Consider the following 16596-nt stretch of genomic DNA (forward strand, 5'->3'; position numbering starts at 1 on the left):
TTGTAAAAATTATTTCCCTCCGCAGTTTTTGCCTAGTAGCGAATGACATGTCCTGCTCCGCTTGGGATCTCTTGTTAGATATCCCAGGAGGCTGCAGGAGCAGGGATACAAACGGGCAGGAGGTTGGCCCTGACTGCTCTTCATTAGGGACCAGCTAGCTATCTGAAGATGTCAGATGTGAAAGTGGCGGTATAGGACCTGGGCCGTGGCAGCAGGAAAAGGTAAATTTGCTGGGCAGTTAAGTGTGTTTTCTAAAGATAACCCTGCAAACCAGGTATGAGGGGATAGGCAAATACCGTGTTTCCACAAAAATAAGACACTGTTTTATATTTTTTTGGCTCAAAAAACACACTAGGTCTTATTTTCGGGGTAAGTCTTATTTTCTTTTTAATGTATAACAATCCAAAGTTAATGCAAATCCAAATTAAATCATCCAAAATGGCAAAGTTAAGAATAGGGTGATCAGGGCAATCAGGGGTGCCGTACCTTTCCAAGAGCAATTTGGTAACCAGAATGAGCGTAGCGTGCTTTCACTATGGATTCCTCACAGGCGGAGTGCATTTGGTATCACTCCGCCTGTGACAGGAGCCGGCGCTATAGAGGAAGCATCGGCTTATGCGGCTCTGCTCCCTCCGCTGCCGCCTCACTTCCTCTAGCGCTGGCTTCGTTGGCACAGCTGATTCTCTCCCGCGGCTCTTCAAGTTCCCCCTTATGCCCCCACCGGCCCTGGGAATAGTCGCAACTAGGTCTTATTTTCGGGGTAGGTCTTATATTTTAGCAATTCCCAAAAATGGTACTAGGTCTTAATTTTGGGGTAGGTCTTATTTTCGGGGAAACAGGGTAAACAAAAAAAGTGGTGTGTAGTTCCTCTTATAGCTTTGTATTTAGCGGTCTACTTGGCGTCAATGTAGAATATGAAGCTATTGCTCATTGGTGACTTCAGATGGCTATTTGCTTTGATAAATAAGCCCCACGTTGCATGTTGGATAAATCTGCTGGGCAGTCTGACGTCTCCGGCCAGGGAATTAGCACTAAGCCCGCGCTTGCATTCTGCTCTTAATATAACTTGTCCTTTTGGAGTGAGGATGATTCAAAGGTCAAGCATGGGAATAAAACGCAATCTGTTCATGAAAAAAACCTGACACACAGTACAGCTGCATTCAGAGCTGTTACATGAAAAACAAATCTAAAAAAAAAAAAGAATCCCACATTCTACACACTTTTTATATTATTTTACAGCAAATAAAATGATTTCCTGTACATTTTGTTTAATAAACACATTTCATGCTGTGATTACCCCAGGGCATCGCCAACAAATTCAGTTCACAGATGCATGCATTATGTAACTGACTTAATAACAGGACTTGTTTCATACATGGATGATTCCACACAAAAGGAAAAGCTTTAGCACGCTCCTTACTGTATATATTGGTGGCGTGTGGCTGGGGTCAATCCAGGGAGCGTTAATTGTCTTTAAAGAAGGATTTGCCGATGAGTATAAGTCTGCGTTTCATTTACCTTCTGACATCTACTGATGTCTTGAAGGATAACTAAACCCAAAAATGCCAATTTCTTTTATATGATTGATTACACTAAAAGAATCATGGGCAGAAGTACAATTTACAAATGAGATCAGTAGAGGTTGTTAGGCGTTTGTCATATTTTCTAATGCTTAAAACTGCCACACATGTTACAATTGTTTTTTTACAGTCTTTAGTATGTATTGCAGGGGTAGCCAAACTTCGGCCTTCCAGCTGTTGTGGAAATACAGTCTCATAAGGCACCGAAAGGCTCTGCCAGCCACAGGCATGACTCCCAGAAGCAGATGCATGATGGGATTTGTAATTCCACCACAGCTAAAGTTGTCCTTTGTCCTACATAGCTGTAGTTAAAATAAAATACAAATTATACTAATACACACTGGTTAATGACATACTACAGGAGAACCTAATCTTTTGCTGAGCTATCTGCATCCTACAATCATAAGACCTTATTCATATCTGTGTGGTACTGTAGAGTAAAAAAGCAAAACACCAAACTAAGCTGTTTCATTTTTAATGGCGCCCCAATGCACCTAGCCAACGCATCACAACATACAGATGTGTGGTATGGAGAGAAATCAGGATCCGCAGCCTCACAGATCACTCCGGTCTTTAAAGCCAAAGCAGGGAGTGGTCCAAGTTCAAATGGTGGTTATAGTCCAACCATGGGGACCATGTTTTGAGAAATATAGAATGAGAATCGTCCAAAACGGCTGAAAGCTTCTCATGCACCATGGTGCCCATGACCCTTTGTAAACACATGTGCGGTGTGAAAAATGCTACAGGTCATTCAAACCTGCATTGTGATGCATTGGCAGCATATTCAAAATGCTTAATCCCTGTGTCTTTGTATCCAGTTTATCCTATTGGTGTTGCTCGCCAAATAATGTTTAAAAGAGTCAGTAAAGGTCAGCGGTGGGCAAACTCCAGACCTCCAGCTGTGGTGAAACTACAAATCCCATGATGCATCTGTCTCAGATAGTCGTGGCTGTGAAAATCTTGCAATTCATCGTGGTAATTGTAGTTCCACAATAGCTGGTATAGGTGATCTGACTACTGCACAGGGTGCTTCCACATTCCAGAGGATCTCCTCGGTTTGTAGTATCACATTGCAGGATTGTGAAGTGCGTCACTCTGTTTAATATACATACATCTTTATTCAATATAGGGTTGAGGGCGACAGAAATTGCCACTGCGTTTTGGAAGCTCCTACAAATATCCCCTTCATCAGGGCTTACTAAGGTAGAATGTGATGGCTTGAACTTGTATACTGTTTTGTCCAGTGTGTGAGAATGCATAGAGCTCTTCGGCCCCGTTCACACCGATCGGTTTATCTCGCGATTTATGCCGCGATATCGTGCATATTTCATATTTCCGCGTGATATCGCTCTATGTAGTATTTCCAATGCATTTCAATGGAGCTGTTCACATCTCGCAGCTCAATGTCGCCTGTAGCTGTCAGGGAACCAGGGGTGTTACCTCCCCGCAGGGTCAGCGGGCACGGCGCAGGGTACGTGTCTACCTCCAGCCTGTCAGAACCACTGGCGCCGGGGTTGCTGGTGCGCGCGGGCACAATACACAGGCTGCGCGCACATCCCCGGAAGCACGCACATAGTTTAGGCCTCAGGTGTGGGCCTTGCTGGGGGAGGTTCCCAGCTCACACATACCACCTCTCCCCTGCCATTGGCTCTCGGGGAGAGAAGCCGGCTAGTTGCCTCGGTGACAGGCTATAAAACCTGGCCAGAGCCCTGGCTTGTTGCTGAGTTATTCCACCTTATGGTGTGACCGACAAAGCTCCCTTTCCTATGTGCCTTACTGCCTGTTCTGAGCCCCCATCTGATCTTCCGTGTACCGACCACTGCCTCTGACCCTTTGCTGCCTGTCTCGACCCGGATTGACCCTGACTACACCTTTTGGGTTGCCACACTGCACCTTGCCTTCGGACCTTTCAGGCTGCTTCCTGCCAGTGGGTTTCCTCCACGCTGCCTGCCCACCGGCACATCTGATACCGCCTGACAGCTGCCGGCTCGCAGGCGCGCTTGACAGTAGCTCGTCGCTGAAGCTTGTCGCTCATACATGACCCTTTTTTGCGCGGATGTCGCGGGATTTGGCTCCAATAGACTATAGTGTCGCGCGAAATCGCGCTACAGAAGGGTCACTTTTGCACTGCAAAATGGAAGGAAAGAATAATGTCACATCAAGATCGCTGTTGATTGGTTACAGCCCAATGTAGCATCGACGAAGTCCTACCCAAAAAACACGCTACGTAGCGCGATAAAATGTGCAATGTCGCTCAATATCGCGCAATGTCGCTCCTAGCCACTCAGCGTGAAATTGCGCGGAAATACGTGCAATATCCATGTCGCTCAGTGTGAATGGGGTGTTCAGCAGCTTATTTGAAAGATGTATCTGGACTACTAAACTGAATGTGCCACTTCAATTAACAAACACGGTATTGAAAAGTATCACGATAGATTTCATTTGACAGAAATACTCTACCCACAAACAAAGTGAAACACCCGGCGCCTGTGAATGTTGGTGCTGCTGAACACAGCACATTTATTCCATATAGTTATTTGTTAACCTGTCTACTCAGTTTTGCTCTCTGTAAAGTAATAAAGATGACGGTAAGGTATCTATTGCTGCAGTTCTACCTCGCTTGTCACTGTGTCATTGAGAGTCCGCCAGTAAAGTCAATATATACTTATATGTAGCTCTCTAAAATGCGTCATGATCCAACCCATGAACATTACCTCCAATTACCATGTCATCTGTTTTCTCTCTAGAAAGATACCACATCAGTGTCTGCCTGCTAATGATTATAGAATGCTTTTCCCGGTGCTGTGTCTTCCTGTGTACTTTACATCCTGCTACCAGAAATGAGAGGAGTTTTCAGGTCAGGAATATTAAATTAGCCTCTCAGTACCCTTGTGTCAGCAGTACATATATTATTATAGAGTTTTCAGTAGTACATAAAACATTCATCTGATTTGTACACCTGACTTATTTTCTGGATTGACCGGTTTTATGTTTGTAAATCATTAACTGATGCAACATTCTTGGTTTCGCCTTTCACTTTGAATGCGGAGCTTATATTGTGTTTCCACTAGGGATGTTTCAATACCATTTTTTTTAAGACCAAGTACAGGTACTTTCCCTCAGGTTCTCGCCGATACCAAATATCTTTACTTTTTCTTAAAGAGACATGTGATATTTTTTGTAAAACAACACAGGCTAATGATTTTATGGCAGTTTCTTTATAATTGTGAAGAACTGTAACTCAAGTCATGATTATTCAGCAATGGAGAATGGGAACCGGCTGAAAAAGACTACAAATCACAGCAATCCATGATTATTCAGCAATGGAGAATGGCAACCAGTAGTATAGGACTACATATCCCATCAATTCATGATTATACAGCACTGTGGCTGTGTGCGGTCTCCCCAGGGCTGCTTTTGGGTCTCCCCAGGGCTGCGTGCAGGTCTCACCAGGGCCATAGTGCCTGCCATAATATCCTCCATACTCCTCTCTCCTGCACAGGCAGCCCTCTGTTACACCCTCCCCACTCCTTTCCTGCACATACTACCCGCCATCATACCTCCCACACACACACACACACACACACACTCCTCTCCTGCACATACTGCTATGGTGTCACACTGATACGTCATAAAATTCAAAAGTTCTTAAAGTTATTTTTTGATGTATTGACGGAGCAGTGTGGTACCGTGTTTCCCCGAAAGTAAGACCTACCCCGAAAATAAGACCTAGCACTATCTTCAGGGATTTCTGTAATATAAGACCTACCCCGAAAATAAGACCTAGTTCGGTGGTAGGTCTTATATTACAGAGATCCGCTAGGTCTTACTTTCGGGGAAGCGGCACATAACTGTGTAAAAACCGGCCGCAGCTCCCGCCCCGCCCACACGCCCGCCCACACGCCAGCCTGCCGCAGCTCCAGCCCCGCCCACACGCCCACCGGCCGCAGCTCACGCCCGCACGCACGCAGCTCCTGCCCCGCCCACACGCCAGCCGCAGCTCCCGCCCGCAGCTCCCGCACGCACACACGCACAATGGAAGCGACATCCGCCGGGACCGGCAACAGCACGCCGCCTTCCGGGACCTCGTCCACTCCTCCCCCAGCCAGGTAAGACATCCCCCGAAAAAAGGACCTAGTGTCTTATTTCGTGCAAAAAAAAAAATAAGACACTGTCTTATTTTCGGGGAAACGCGGTATCATAAAAACCCGGCATAGGTCATATGTTGGGAATGTATTCTCATTTTATCCTCTGAATATGTTTTGCAACTTTTTATGCTCTAACCTACGTTTTAAAAAAAACAGCAGTGAATTAAGCCCTGTTCCACTGGAGTAATTGTTTTGGTTGGAGCGTAATTGTGAGGATTTATAACTGAAGTGCACATACATGGGCTGCACTCTGTCTTCGGTGCCTTTCTCCTGCATTTAGAGCACCGTGTTACAAAACAACTTCCCAGTTGAGGGAAGTTGAAAACAAAGTGACTTGATTTGTTTGCATAGTTTCAGTCTCTAACCTGGTTTTGCGGGATTCCACGTCTCACTGGAACTGGGGGTATTTGCTGGTACTTTTTTTTTTAACTGCCGCATTGTGGGCATTCTCTTAAATTGGAAAAAAATAATCCCTTCTGAAGTACAGCTAGGACAGAGGTGGGAATCCTGTGAGCTTGGTTAAGGAACTAGTGTATATGTAAGTAATGTTGGGCATATCTAGAAAGAACTCTCGTTGATATGACAATGAATACAATATCTACCTGTACTCAAAAAGCTCACTGTGCACCCTTTAGGCCAGGGGTGGACAAATTAATATGGAATTCACAAGCCAGTCTGTCCCATTCAGGAAACCAACAGGATTTTTTTTACCAACTCTGGAACTCCATTCCCCAGTCTGTCTCCGTATCTCCTAATCTGTCCACCTTTAGGCGATCCTTGAAAACTCATCCCTTCGGGGCAACCTATTTCACCTCCACATAATAACTCTCTGTACTTTTACTTCTTCCATCGGCTCATCCCTCACAGTTATTGCCTTTTGTATCACTTGCCCACCACTAGATTATAAGGTTTCATGAGCAGGGCCCTCCTACCCTTCCTGTATTGTAACTATACTGAGCTGAGCTGAGGAAACTGTTGCTACAGTATATAAATCCTGTATAATATCAATAATATTAGGAATAATTTGATCTACCTTTTCTTTTCCAGGAGAGATTGTGTATTAATACCCAATTCTCCATAATTTATTAAAAGAATATCTAAATCCAAAAATATAATATATTGCAGCTTATCATTCCTTGGATGTGATGGCTGCATTCATTTTCAGGCTTTTTTCCTTTATTTTTACCCTATGATCCTTCCAGTAACAAACTTCCTGTCCTGGAGTGATAACGCTCACTCACTGCACTGTTACTATAAAGAAGCAACGTAGGCTGTATGAGAGAATTTTTTTTTTTTTCTGCTTTATTATCTCCCCTTTGTTCCTTGTAAGTGTCTGTATAAAAATCTTTAACATGCCACATACATGCTAGGACAGTTATCAGGTAAGATGCGGACCTAGGAATGGAGGCTTTATCCCACCCAAAGCTCTACAGAGCCTCTGGGCTCCAGTACCTAGAACAGAACTTATCAAGATTCTAAGAAAACAAAAAGTTTCTTTTTTTTTTTCCATATTATTATTATTATTACATAGTATTTATATAGCGCCAACAGTTTGTACGTATACACCATCCACAATCCCGACAGCCACTGCCTCACAATAGGAACAGACGAGATAAGAGTTAAAGATAGAAGCATGAATTATAGGAACACTCAGTGCCCTTGTGGACTATGAAGTCATATCCAAAAAGGTAAAAGTTGGTTTAATGTTCTCCTGTCAATACTGTCCACATCATTGTGGTGTGAATGGCTCTTTATCATCAAGAGCTGCGTTTACCACATAACCACAGTATAGATTCAGCTCTGACCTTTGCTTCCTTGTAGATTAAAATAATGCAAATTCCACACTCCGTTAGAGGTAGCAAGGTTGCAATTAATTTCAATGTTATTTGTTTTAAGGGTTAAAGAGGAACTATGCTGTAGAAGCTGTGCCCAGAAAAAGGCTGGGAAAGGGCAAAGAACTAGTCACCAGTATGGTCTCCGTGCAGCTGATCTCTCCCTGTGTCACGATCTGGGATGTACCCATTGCACTTCTGACCACTCATCTATCAGAATGACATGGGTGCATTGGTAGTCGACGGATGGCCACCGTCTCAGTGATACAAAATAATATGGACACCGGCACTCCAACAGCAGGAATACGTCTATTTATTGATTATTTATTGGCACTGAGCATGTTTTTGCATGTACGTCAATAAATAGACGTATTCTGCCTGCTGTTGGAGTGCCGGTGCCCATATTCTTTTGTACGATCTGCGATCAGGCTCAGAGTCCAGTAGCTGAAACAGCAGGCAAATGTATGGTATAACAGGCTGAAGTTTGGTACACAAGCAGACAGTAGTAGTATAGGAGCAGGCAGAAGTGTAGTCAGCGAACAAGCCAAGGTAAGTCCTATTTAGTTTCCAGCAGAATTAGCTGGTCCCCTGAGCACTGGCCCCGATATCCTGTTTTAGGTTGGCTACTTCCACTTGCAGATATGGATAGAGCCACCCATGTGTGTGCTAGTAAGCTGTTTGTGTCTCCAGAAACACACAGACACAGCAAGACAAGTCACTCCTCTGCTCCCTGCTTCTGCCTCTTCCTTTCTCCAGGCCAGTAGATGGATGGCTGCTGGAGACTGTGCTCTACCTTGTGATCTTGTACTGGACAGGAAGTTCACGAAAGCTGAGGTGAGAGAGTTGGGGCTGTTTGGAAACATGATGACTATAAGTGCTTGGGCAAAAATGTAAAGAAATACTTTGCTGGCCAGTTGCTAGGAATTACTTTTGCACATCACCATTGCAATTTGCACTGTTGTATCAAATCAGACTGAAAACTAAAGGTAAAATAGAACCACTTCTGTTTTCTTCATGAAACCTGCCTTGAGACAGTGAATGCACTGGCTTCCGGTAGCAGACTCACCTATTCAACAAGAGTTGTCTGGTATCTGTGTCAGCACCACACTGTGCAATATGCACAAATGTTCCTAAAAATGATGCATCCTGTAAAACTGATCTTTTGTGCCCTTACAGGCCGTGCTATCTTCCATCTCAGCATCCTGCTGCTTGGAGGAAATATATTTGCTCCTCTCTATAGCTGTACATTTCAAAGCATGATCAGTACAGTGAGCAGGTCAGGAGCATGCATTGGGTTGTCTGAGTGCCTCTCACAGAAGGCTAATGCTGTGGAGGAAAAAAACATAGTGCTAAAAGTGCCTAAAAATGTTATCCCGACTTATATCCCCAACATGTAAAAGAAATTGTTAAGTCCGTCCAACAAATACATAAAGCAAACAAGGCTCCCAATGGATGTAGCGAGAAGGAGACATAACAAAGTTTCCCTCAGAGCAGTTCTGCTCACTCACAGAGTGCATGTTGTGTCTCCAACAGATACAGAGACTGTAGAGCAGTGGTTCTCTAGGGCCGGGACCCCTTGGTAACATTTGCCAAGTTGTGGTGACCCCCAACGGTAAAATTTAGGGATGGCGCGCGGCTGCTGCTGCTGCATTAGGAGAGGGCTGAGGAGGACTCTAACCTAGCACAGCAGAAATCACACAGCGACCCACAGGTTGAGAACCACTGCTTAAAGGAGACAACTAATTTAATTAATAATTAGAACTGCGTTATGTAACGAAAAAAAAAGCCGTCACAATTTTAAAAAAAACAGCATAGGAATGCATAGCTAGATTCCTATTGGCTATTTCACTTTGCAATAGCAAACTAGCTATTGCACCCACCCTCTGATGCTGTCAATCACTAGAAGGGACCTGATGGAGAACTTCAGGTCCCCCTCTGCTGATTGGCAGCAGCAGTGGGCGGGTGCAATAGCTAGTTTGCTATTGGCCATTGCAAAGTGAAATAGGCAATAGGAATCTAGAAATGCATTCCTATGGTGTATTTTTTTCTCTGACTTACGGCGGCCCCGATATCAGAAAAAAAAAAACAGAGCAGAGAAAGGTTTACTCTGCTCGATCGAGCAGAGTAAACCTTTCCGGGAGAAAGTGTTTCTCTCCTGGGCGGCCAGAAGCAGCTATCTAATAGCGGGAGACTCCCGGAGCGTCCGGGAGAGTTCGGATGTCTTCAGGCGACCCCTGGCAAATCGTCAATCGACCCCCGACGGGGTCGCGACCCACAGGTTGAGAACCGCTGCTATAAAGGAATGAAAACTGAATAAAGTTATAAGGTACATATTCAACCAAGGTGTGATGGCACAGAAAATATTACTATATTCTTGACAGGCCCTCTTTAGTAAGGTTACCATTAGAGCCCATTCGCCCGGGACAGTCCCCGTTTTGAGAGATTTGTCCCCAGGAGACAAACATCCCTTGTGGTGTCCTCGGTGGCATTGAACTGCAGTCATATACAACCAGTTTTGTACATGGTGCGATGGCTGCCTCTGGGGCTTTGCATCGCTTACCACTGACACCTGAACCCTGCATTACTTCTGAACCTTGCGTTAGTTACTACTGAGCTCTGAACATTGTGTTACTTGCTCCTGTCCCCTACCCATGACCCCTGTACTCCATGCATTACCTACTGATGACCCCTGTACTCCATACGTCACCTACTCATGATTCCTGTACTCCATGTGTTTCTTGCTCCTTTCCTCTTTATTCCCTGTGTTACCTACTCCTGAGGACTCTGTATGTTACAGACTCCTGACCCCTGCACTCCATGCCTTACGCACTCTTGACCCCTAAAGTCCATGCATTACACACTCCTGATCCCTGCACCCTGTGCATTACACATGCTTGACCCATAGTAGAGTAGGCTCGAGGTTTATTTAACCATGCATCTTCAACTGCTCCCACTATTGGCGCAGTTTGACCGCATGCATGATTCGCCATAGTGTGTGGCACACGTCACATTATTTCTCTCATATATAGATCAATTATTTCACGGCATGCTAAAAATGGGGGGGTGATTTTGTGGGTGTGGCTACAAATTGATGTATAGTTTTATGAGCGTGGTTGCAAGTCGGCGTGGTCAGTAGATTTCATTTGGAAACCTTACTCTTCAGAGTAAATGGAGCAGAGTTTATCTTTAGCACAGTTGCAATAGTTGCTAAATAATAATAGCAGTTCATTGAATCCACTTGCTGCCTGAAAGTATTTTCACATTACAGGTTATAGTTTTACAAGTAACATGTTGTTTAGTAACTATCTGCATGTGAGAGGGATAAGCACATACTGACATAAAAAGTGCTGACTGCAGGGGAACTCTAAGCCCTCGTTCACACCTGAACGTTTTGTAACGCGTTCTACGCTCGACGAACGCTCTACAAAACACTCAAAAATATAAATCCCATTGTATTAAATGGTCTCGTTCCCACCTTGGCGTATTTCCGCCCTTCCCAAACGCGCTACAAAACGGCCCACGCCTGAAAAGGTACATGTACTACTTTGGGCCGTTTTGTTGCGCGTTTCCATTGGTATACAGCCAAGTAGCCTTCAGAAACGCGTGACGGTCGCGCTACTTTTTTACCGCGAATCGCGGTAAAAAACGTGCGACAGACGCGCATATGCAATACGCCTAGGTGTGAACGAGACCTTACTGTTGCAATTCACAGCTATTTGCATATTATCAGTTATCCGTTTATTGTACGTATATACTGTATACATATATGTGTGTGTGTCAGTTACTCATTGAAGTCTGGCATATTATCAGTTATCCGTTTATTGTACGTATATACTGTATACATATATGTGTGTGTGTCAGTTACTCATTTGAAGTCTGGCAAAATAAATAAATTGCACTTCTTCAAAGAAAGGGAAATGTAGTCATTTGCATACATTTATGTACAGTTATGAAACATTTGATTCGGTTTGGCATCTTATGAAACTGCTGATATTTGCATTTCAACACAGAGGGTTGTTGATGAGCTGAGCCTTCCGTACTTCTGGTCTTACATGTCATCTGATCACAGCTTCACTGCACACGTACAATCAGATCAAGACGTTTCTGGAACATCTACAATCAGCTGACTTACAAAAGATGCAGATTTACCCCAAAGGATAAAAAGAAAATGATAAACACCACAATATGTTAAAGAGATAGATAGTGTGTCTTATTACTGTGAACGTTAATCAGTTTTAAACTTTTAAATGGAAACAGTCTGCTGAAGCACAGTTAGTTAATACATCAATTTCTGTGCTCCTCTCTGATTTAGTTTCTCTTTGTTACTGCGTTTGGCTTTCCCCGTCTTGATGGCTTAGTCCCAAATTGTCTTTACTATGCTTGTTATGCTTAAAGTGATATTAAATCACGTGTCCGTAACTCTATGGGTTGAACTCGATGGGCTTGTGTCTTTTTTCAACCTGACTAACTATGTAACTATGTAAAGGCAAAAGGTTATTAACCCCTTCATGCCTTTTTTTCCCTTAATTTTTGCTTACATGTTATAATCCACATTTTAGGCCTGCAAATTACTTAAAAGCCCCAAACCTTATATATTTTCTGAAAGACAAGACCATGTAGAATAAAATGGTGGCAGCTGAAAATTTTTATGTTGCAAGCTATTAGAGCAACCCCTTATCAAACCCCAAAATTTAGTGAAAAATGCACTCAAGTTAAATTTAGTGGCCCGAAACACTATATAAAACCATTTTTCAAATGTAAAAGAAGAGGTTGCAATGAGTAAATAGATACCCAACATGCCCAAGTTAAAAAATGTGTGCGTCCGTAAACTGGAACAAAATTCGGTACCCCAAAAAGTCCATAGACGACGCTTAAAAGCCCCCACAGGTTATCAGTTTAGAGATACACATAAATATTGGGCCTTGAATTATTCCTCTCACTGCGGCGTGCGCGGCGATACCCAACACGTGTAGCGCGATCGTCGTTTTCATACGTAGGTGCACTCGACGCGTGTTTACGTGAAGACGCGCGTGCTTGCGGGGGACTTTAGAAACTTTTTACAATTATTTTTACATTTATTTTATTTAATATTATTATTATTTTTGTAAACTTTACTTCAATTGAGTCGTTTGATCGCTTCTATTGTAAAGCTGACAGTCGGCTTTACAAGTTTAAACAGAGTCCCGGCAGGAGTCCGTTTAAACGGGCCCGATGCCAGTGACGTACACTGTACGTCACTGGTCATGAAGGGGTTAAGCTATTTCAAATCCTGATGAAATCTCTTACAATGGATGCTGCTCCTTGATGGTTTCAAGTTTTAGCTGCCTGCAGAATCAGCTGGTCCCCTAAACACTGGTCCTTATATCCTGCTTTAGGGTGGCTCCTTTCCCTTGCAGGGTCCTATGAACCCATCCTTGCATGCTAGTAAGCTATGTTTGTCTCCACAAACACACAGGCACAGCAGGGTAAGTCACTCTCCTGCAGCCTGTTCCTTCTTCCTCCTTCTTCCCTCCTCTCAACTTCAAGCTGGTAGATGGACGGCTGGTGGCATCTCTATCCTCCCTTGTGATCTTGTACTGGACAGGAAGTTCAAGGAAGCAGAACTGAGAGAGTTGAAGCCAGCTGTTTGGAAACAAAAATGAAAATAAATACTTTGCTAGGCAATGTATCTTTGTTTGATAAAGATTATATAAAAAAAGTTTGAGAGTTGAATACCACATTAATTTGAACGGGGAACAAAAAACATCTTCAACATTACAGAACATGCCCAGCTGAAGGTAACCAACTACTATTAATGATACTATAACCTGGATAAATGAGGAGAACCTTCACAGACATAACAATAGAACATTTATAACTTGGCCAGTTCAAAAGGGATGACTTGGCAACCCTGCCAAAGACTCAGATGCAAAAAAAATATAAACATTACATTAGGTTCAACTACTGTGATGATCTAGCAATACAAGGTGCATTCTGTGGAAGGAAATCATGACTTTAAAGTGTACCGATGCCTACACTATGCACCCTGAAATATTTACATATTCTAAACAAGCCATCATTAACCTCTGAAGCTATAGGCATTGTGAGGCAGTTCATCTTCAAAGTCCTCAACAGAAGAATTAAAAGCTGAGCTCCTTATCCCTTATTTTCTATAAAGAGCAGATCTTGCCAGATTTCTATTGTTAACACACACACAGGTGTTTCTAAGCCGGCAGAAAGTGAAAACCGACTTTAGGGCCCAAATACACATTTGTGTTGTAGTAGCACATGGTACACGTGTTGCAGTGCCATTCATTCTGCCATTCATGGCTTACAGCACACTGCCACACACAGTAATATACTACCATGTGTTGTGTTGCACTGTATTGCTACAAATGGTGTAGATATGTTTTTCTGTGTGTTCTAGTGCGTTGGAATAATGTCCAACAGCAAAATGTTTCCCAGCACACTCACTAGCCACTCACCAGGTGAAAAACAGAGGTTTTAGATACACGTCTTCTGCAGAACATGTGAAAGCCGCACTCAAAGCCCCTTGAAAGCCCTTCCTTGTGCACCTTGCTGGAATGCTGGTTATGAGTTGATGAGTGCGTTTGCCATTTGTTTTGCTTGACTAATTTGGTGCAGTGACACCCTGGGGGGTCTCAGCTGCCATTGTGATGTGCGGGGTCCCTTGTGTGTCCCTGTGCCTTTAAGGAATTTGGGCTGCTCTGTGCCTTTAAGGAGGTTGGGCTGCCTCCTGGCAAGCCTGCACCCAATGTTATCTTTTGGAACATGTGCTCCAAGATGGAGACTCTCATAGGTTAGAGTTAGGACCGCACTACACAGAGGGGCCTTGACGAGGCGGTGCGGCTTTAACATATTCTGCAGAAGACGTGTATCTAAAACCTTAGCGCAGGGGTAGCAAACCTCCAGCCCTCCAGCTGTGGTGGAACTACAAATCCCATGAGGCATTGCAAGATTCTCACAGACATGACTCCCGAAGAGAGATGCATCATGGGATTTGTAGTTTCACCACAGCTGGAGGGCCGGAGGTTTGCTACCCCTGCCTTAGCGGTTAGACAGGTTTTTTGTGCATGCTGGCTGGTGAGTGTGCTGGGAAACTTTTTGGTGTTGTACTGTACAAAGGCCTTCCATGTGCACCTTGCTTGAAAGCTGGTTATGAGCTGATGAGTGCATTTGCCATTTGTTTTGCTGGAATAATGTCCAAGTCCCATCACACCCCTTACCGGTAAGTCCCTTTTGGAATAGGTGGGTGCTGCAGTGACAAACAGATGGTGCTGCCCAATAATAAAAAAGAAGTATCACTGTTTTGCCTGATGAAGGGGACCCTGCGTGGCCCTGAAACATTGCATGAATACTGAGCATGATTTAATAAAGAATTTGTGACACTTTTCTGGTGTTATGACCATATTAGAAAGTCCTGCGCCAAATTCATGAAAGCGACAAACAATGCGTGGAAGAATTTCAGGTAGTTGTTATGTGTGACTCTTTTACATTCTGGCACTGCAACAAATGCCGCCATATTGGTGATAAGAAAAGTTGCGGTGAATAAGGTGTCTTCCGTGTTAGAGCAAATTGCGTCCCACGTGTAAGTTCTGCATGGGACAAAATTCTTTCTGAGGCAATTCGGTCACAGATTCATTTACACAAATCTATCAACATTTGCAACATTTGTTTCACAGTTTGAAGCAGATTTCGAATGAGTTTCTCTTTATGAAGCGTCGCAGACCAATAATTGACTACTCCAATTACTGTATGTGTAGAGAAGAGGGCTATGATGTGGCAGGAGGTAGGGGCTGTGTTAGGGAATTAACTAATTCTCTAGTAATTCAGTGGCACAGTCAGTCATGCCAATCCAGAATGTTCAGTCCTGCCCACTGATTTCTGGATTGGCATAACTGACTGTGCTGCTGTTACACTCCCACCATGAGCTGCACTGTCTGGGAGGGCAGCATGTGAGGCACGAATGAAGGAGGCTGAAAAAAGCTTACTTTTCATTTACGCAGCTCTTGCATTACATAGTAACTGGATTTCTGACCTGTTTAGACCGTCACAAGAACCTTTAGATGTAATTTAAATATATTTTATTATCATATCATGAAAAAGCCTTTTACAAGGATTGGATTTGTTTCTAAATGCACAAAATATAAATGGCTATTATACTATGTCAATCCAGAAAGTTGTGGGCTTTCTGGCTAGTTGCTGATTGACAAGCAGGGCCGGTGCTAGGATTCTTGCCTACACAGGTAAGGTGCAAATGCCCTGATGTTTGCGCTATCGTTTTTTTTTCACTTACCTTCGGTGCGGGAGAGCAGCGGCGAGTCAGCGCTGGTCCGGTGGGAGGAGCTCAAGGTGGGGGTCTTAATTTAGCTGGCCAGCGACTGCCTGAGGTGCCGCGCGTGCCGGGATCCTCTGGCAGTCGCCGGCCAGCTAAATTAGGACCCCCACCTGGAGCTCCTCCCACTGGACCAGCGCTGACTCGCCGCTGCTCTCCCGCGCCGAAGGTAAGTGAAAAAAAAAAAAACAGCGCAAACATCGTGTCAGGGTATTTCTATATAAAATTACAAAAACTGATGAACTATGACTTGTACAGAAACTAAATCAAACTTTTCTGTGCAACGGGCCAGAAGTCTGTGCTGGACAGATAAATTAATCAGCCAAAATAGCCTATTGTGTACAAATGAAGCAAGACACAACCAATACAGGAGAAACCCTTCAGGAACCAGCCTTTGTACAACCAAACTGATTCAAGGAGGTAAAACATTGCAAATGAAATCTAAGGATTAGATAATCATAAAACCACAATTGACAATACTGAGAGAAACCTAACTTCAAGGTCAATATTTACAAGTGTTTAATCAAGAAATACAAAGGCTAGGGATATCACAACTACAAATGAAAAATTAACAAAAAACCCTTACAAACTCTAAAGGTGCCCACACACCTTACAATTTATTTGCAGATTTTCTGTGGCCAGATGGAAAAAGTGCAACAGATTGGCCCAGGTGGAGATTACTCCACCCACACAGTTTAATG

Source organism: Nanorana parkeri, unplaced genomic scaffold (assembly GCF_000935625.1).
Source record: "Nanorana parkeri isolate BGI_ZX_2015 unplaced genomic scaffold, ASM93562v1 scaffold1023, whole genome shotgun sequence".
Taxonomy (NCBI): domain Eukaryota; kingdom Metazoa; phylum Chordata; class Amphibia; order Anura; family Dicroglossidae; genus Nanorana; species Nanorana parkeri.